Raw genomic sequence first — 6,000 nt, forward strand, 5'->3', positions numbered from 1 at the left:
AGGGCCCCTGCTTGACCTCGTCTAAAATTCGCGAGTCGTCTGGGATCTAATTTTACGGGTTCTCGTTGCCGAAAGATCGATTAGAACATTAGGTCGTGCTTAAGCGCGCCGAAAGAGGGAATCAAGAGAGTGGAAAACCGTGAAAAGTGGTACGAAGAGAGAGAAAAAGGGATGCTGGAACTAGACGGAAGAGATCAGATACTTCAGGAAGGATTATGAAAGGGAAGAGAGGGAGATAAAGATGACGGATGAAGGAGGACGGGGCGGAGAGAAGAAAACGATAAGGTACAAGGATACGGAAGATTAGTTGCAAACAGCTGAGCGCGTAATTAGCAGTTTGCAATTTAATGAAAGATATTTATCATTTTCAGAATTTTCTCATCGTGTCTCATCACGTAATTAAAGTTATTTCTGTATTTGTGTCCTTGCACGGCTTTTAATCTTAAGATGTAGAATACACGTGTGGAAATCGATCTTTTATTTTGAAGGTCTATGGCATTGAATGGACAACGAATAATGCATACAACTGTACGTAATGTAACCAATCCTGATTCGTAATGCAATCAACAATATTGCTAGTAGGAGTGTAGTTGTAGTCGAAAAAAGCTCTATGTACACTAAGGTAAAATATCTAATATAGGTAGATATCTGTTGGCAAGGTAGAGTATCCCTGTTGGCAAAAAAAAAAGTACCATTGTCGATAAGGCATAATATTACTGTCTATAAGATAGGACGTACAACGTAGGACATTCTGTCGATAAATTCTATTACCAACTATGGTACTACATTACCTGACAGAGTACTGTCAACCTTATCAACCGTGTACTCTACATAACTCACGCCCGGGCTAGTACTATCACTCTAATTAGATCTATAGCCCACTTCAAATGTTAAATACATATTATTTTCCCACACAGTATCTATGTATGTCGATAAGGTAGACCATCCCTGTCGACAACGCAGAACTCTCCGTCGATAAATCCTACAGAATCCTAGACTTCTGCATTATCCAACAGAGCACCTCTACTTTATCCACCACGCAAAAGTGAAAATACATTTAAAATACCCCCTCCCCCCCCATACACCTCGCCCATTTTACCCTAGACCTTTTCATCAATGTTAAACGCGTCGCACGGTAAATACACTCGATCGAACTCTGCGTGAATCAGTGGTCTCGGTGAAACGAAGGGTTAATTGTCCCAAGCCTCGGACGACGCGATAATTAGCATGCGTCCACGTCGCACGAACGATATATCTTCGTCCCATTTCGCGAATCCGTCCCCTTCGAGGAACTATGCATCACTCGTCCCGTGATACCCACCGCCCGACGTCGTCATCTTGATCGAACCCTAATGGCTAGAGCAGTGGGGTTCCCCCGGTAATCGCTGATCGTCATCGTGCTCCTCAATTTCCTATCCGCTACTTCGATATGTAGCCGTCTAGCCCCCCAACCCCCCCTCCCACCTTATCATTTCTCCGTCCCAGGTCTGGTACGTATGTGTATATATCACCTCTCACGAAATTGAACTCTGTCTTTGACGTGGCGTACCGCGCTCGCTTCATGAATATTGATCGGCGACCGTTAATGCGAGAAATTGATTGCGGAACGCTCGCCCGCTTCGACTCATCAATTCGATCCGTGTCGATTCCAGCCTCGAACCAGCCAGTCTCCCCTGTACCGTAATGCGCGTCCAACTCTTTTTTCTCCGATTTTAATTGGGAAGCTTCGTTGTTCCTCTTCCTACACGTGTCCAACGCGGACTTTTTCACCTCGTTTTTCTTTTTTCCTATTTTTTTCTTTTTTTCTTTTTGGTTGGCACTCGCTCCATTTTTCTGGTATTTATCCTTCTTTTTTTTTTCGCTGCACGGCGCGGTTGATTGTACGGTGGTAAAAGGGCGGGAAAGTTGATCACGGGATTCCCCGTGTTAGAGTGGGCGTATTAGAGGCGCTCGCGAGATGCTCGTTTGTTGCGCAGAGTTGTAGCTTTTGTAATTAAGTGGCGAGCGGGGAGCGTTTAATCAGCGAATCGATGGGTTTTCTAGGGAACTTTTACGCGCGGTGTATCGGAACTTGGAGTTCTTGACGTCATTGAGAATAAAAGGGCAGGCTTGGACGTTAAATTATCGAATGGTATTTGTGACAACATGTGTACGTCGGTATTGATACTATTTTTTTTTTTATTTGAAGGACTCTTGGTTATATAAGTGTATTGAAATTGTTTACATGTTTGTAGACATGTTTAATATCCAAGCTATCGAGTGTGGTAAACAGAGGAAGCTACACAATCGAAACACCAGAGATTTGTGTTGCTATAACAGGTAATGGAAAAATGATAGCAAGGATTCTGGAGTCTGAATGTAACTGCTCTTTGTACTGAGTTTATTAATTTTATTATTAAGTGACGTTGTTATTAATACTATTTTTTTTATTTGAGTGACTCCTGGTTAAGTGTATTGAATATGTTTTCATCTTTTTAATTGAATGGTAAAGAAGTGGATGTTTGATAAGGTAGAGTTATACTGTTGAGTAATGTAGGTCGCTAGTTGTTTTCAAGACTTATCGACAGAGTGTACTGCATTGCCAACAGGAATTACCTTATCAACAGTGGCATTGTGCTTTATCAACAAACCTTCCACTGTCTTATAATAATCATTTCGCTTTAGTGCGCAGTAATCATGCATAAAACAAGAAGGAAACAAGAAAATCAATCCATGTAGAAATTAAACCATAACGAAAACAAGACTGACAAGTGCATTCGGAATTGGAGAAGATTGATCACGGTTCCACTAGTCTGCATGCACGCGAATCGGTCATTTCATCCTCGCTGATTTCTAATCAATCATCAATTACTGTTCTACCTCCATTTCGTTGTCTAAAAATAAATATGAAAATTGGTACCACGGCGATTCGACTCGTGTAGTTCTGGACAAGGGATTTTTTCAAGGGACTTGAAATTGCAGATTATGTAACGAAATATTCGCTATGAAAATTCTGGAAACCAAAACAGACGAGCAGGAATTAAATCCATACTTTTTGTGTTTTGTTCTGAACTATATCCCCAGCGTGTAAACTATTTATACGAAGGTACCCACCCTGAGGAATTTCAAAGTTCGCATTTTCGTCGTTCTATTTCGAAAACCAGTGATAAATTCAAATGTACGCTTTCACGGAACTGGCCCGGGGCAATATTAGACTGAAACCTCTGATACCGTCTACCAAGCAACTGTCTAAAATTCCATGCAACTTCTCCTATCTCCTGTTTCACGTTGTAACTACGCTACGAGAATAATGATTACCAACTTTGACTAGAATTTCGGAAAAAATGCACTCAGGTCTAACCGCTTGCGATGTAACATGCTATAAATTTCCGTTGGAATGATCGGGAAGATGTGTCTTCAATCTCGTACCTCGAACATTACGACCTTTCGTTTTTTAATAAAAAGCGAAGAAAAGGTAGTAAATTTCATAACTTTCGACACGTATCTGGAAATTTCAAGGGTTTCGGTATGGCAGACAGTTTTCATTCAATTCCGCAGTATTTATCGTCTAAACGCGAAACGACCCAATTCTATTTATCCGTGGATTAAGCTTTAATCGGTTCCACCGGCGCAAGAACGCCGCGTTTTCAGCAAACGAGCGCGTTAAAAATATTCGCCGCGGCTGGCACCAGTCCGGCGAGTATTTTTGTATTACTTGAACCGCCGACGAATCCCTTAATCCCCTCTCCCGCGTGAACCAACAAAACCTTAAACCGCTCTCGTCCGTCCGGAACAATTTCTGCCCTAGAGGATTCAGACCCAGCTGTCAATTTCACCGACATGTTCCTCGAACCGAGGTGTCCGGTTCTCAACCGACCTGACAACGCCAAGTCTTTCCTGTCGAAATATAGAAAACAACTGGGTTCGTGATAGGGAAGCTATTCCTTGGAAAAAGCAACAGTTTTAAACAGTTGATGTTTATTCTAAGGAATATTAGTTGGGCGAGTTTGAGTTTCAAGTGGGAGTGGACATAATTAAATTATTGGGTTGTTCAGAAAATTCGTGACACTTTTTAAGAAAAATTCAAAGCTACATTTAAATGTTCACATATATTTATTTAATACCATTTTGTTCCACAACCTTTCCACTTTTTAAGGGATGTATACATGTTATTTGTTTTCAACCATTCCGATATATTCAGACCTGTACCACCTACCAAAAATCGACATGGACTTTCCAGACAGCCCTATATATATTTCTTATGGGACAGTTTGAAAGAGATTGGCGAGGATTTTCCAAGGAATATGTGTCCAAACGTGACCTGGTTCGGTCTATTTTAATTTCGCGTGTTTGGGGCACGTCGCTCGAAGTAGACAAGTTAGGCCAAATAGGGTTTGGGCTCCAATTAATTAGAGTTGTCTCAAGAATATATTTGAAATACTATTATGAAGATAGAATGAAAAATATATACTGATGTATACGAGATGTAAACGTATGTGAGATATTGTTATACTTATGATCGTATATACTTGTAACACTGTGTTCTTGGCGCTGCCACATAGAGAATACAATTTAGGTCACAAGTTAGACGTAACAAAGACCCTTTTCAATTTTTGAGAGCACCTGAATAAAAAATAAAAAAATTTTAAACAGCCCTCAAAACAGCAAACACCCAAACACGACCAAACTACGTCCCATATAAAATAGATTCCAATATCCTTTCATAAACCCTAAAAGACAAGAACGAGCTTCCTGCCACAGGGCTCGCTGCATCATCGTTCGACCCACTTTACCGTTCGCAGCGGGAATTCTCCAGAAGCGACAAGACTCCTGTCGGACAAGAAATCGATGAACGCTGCTCACGCATCAGCCAACCAACACGCACGTGCAACGCTCGTGGTGCAAATGGGAGTATTCAGAAATCCGAATGCACTCACGAGCCCCCATTCTCCGCCGTGAACCGTGAACCGTTCACGTGTCTCTGAACGCGCGGACTTCTAATGCACGCGATCGCGAACAGCCACGGCGAACATAAAGGCCACCACCCTCCCCAAACCTTCGTCCGCGCCCCGCGGCGAGCATGAATATGAATGTGTACACAGATCAGAATGAATGGATCTGGACGCAGCCGCATGAACGGAAGGCTGGACGTGAAACCGGATACGGTGGATGCGTGGCGAACGCGACAGAGAGCACAGCCACTGAAAACTCACCAGTCGAGCTCTAAACGAGAGCTCTGGCTGAAACCACCACCACCACCCCCCCCGGCCCCCATCCACCCCCACAGCCTCGTAACCAGTTCAGATTCAATCTACATAATGGAGAAAGCTCGAGACAATGTTTACACGGGCCTCTCTCATCGCTCCCAATCTTTCCGTCTCCGGTCCGCTGCGGATTGCCAGGGGGATCCGGTGGAACCAAAGAGCTTGTTAATGGGTTCATTTGGATTCGATCATCGCCTTACCTTTCCATCTGCGCCCTCTCCCGCCCGTCCTCGCTGCTTTCCCTCTCGACGAGTCTTTACTCATTTACTCGTCCCAGTCTTTGCTTTATCGACTCACCTCCGACTCCTGGCTCGCGTGGACGATTGCGAAGCCGGATGAGGTGGGACGATCGAAAGGTGAAATTGTCGGTGATCGTGATTGGGAGTAGCGCGACGGATTAATCGCGTGTCGGCGAACCGGGATGCGATACTGTTTGGGCGATTCCGTTAGCGACGATCGCCAGGGCTGACGACCCTTTGCTATGTATGAGTCCGGGGGATTTGCGTTTGCGATCAGTGTATGGCGGAAAGACGTGGTAGGAATTTTGTTCGTGACTGTCTGCTGCTTTGTCGCGTGCGAGGCGAGGGGGAGTTGCGTTTGCAATCAGGGTATGTTTAGGAGATATGGGGATAGTGGATATAATTGGCCAGTCATCCTTTGTTGGAGTAGGGGTTGAAGAATTTCTTTGATTAGGGGTCAGGATAAATTCGGAAGAAATAAGGACACTGTTTATAATTAGTGAGACATCTGTTACTAT

At 43.5% G+C, this 6,000-nt stretch overlaps 1 protein-coding gene across 4 annotated transcripts in view; it reads right to left on the bottom strand.

Annotated features, from left to right (window-relative positions):
• LOC128880023 (uncharacterized) overlaps positions 1 to 6,000 on the bottom strand; it is a 678,051-nt gene that overhangs the window by 43,557 nt on the left and 628,494 nt on the right. The gene's annotated exons all lie outside the window — the stretch shown is intronic.

Source organism: Hylaeus volcanicus, chromosome 7 (genome assembly GCF_026283585.1).
Source record: "Hylaeus volcanicus isolate JK05 chromosome 7, UHH_iyHylVolc1.0_haploid, whole genome shotgun sequence".
Taxonomy (NCBI): domain Eukaryota; kingdom Metazoa; phylum Arthropoda; class Insecta; order Hymenoptera; family Colletidae; genus Hylaeus; species Hylaeus volcanicus.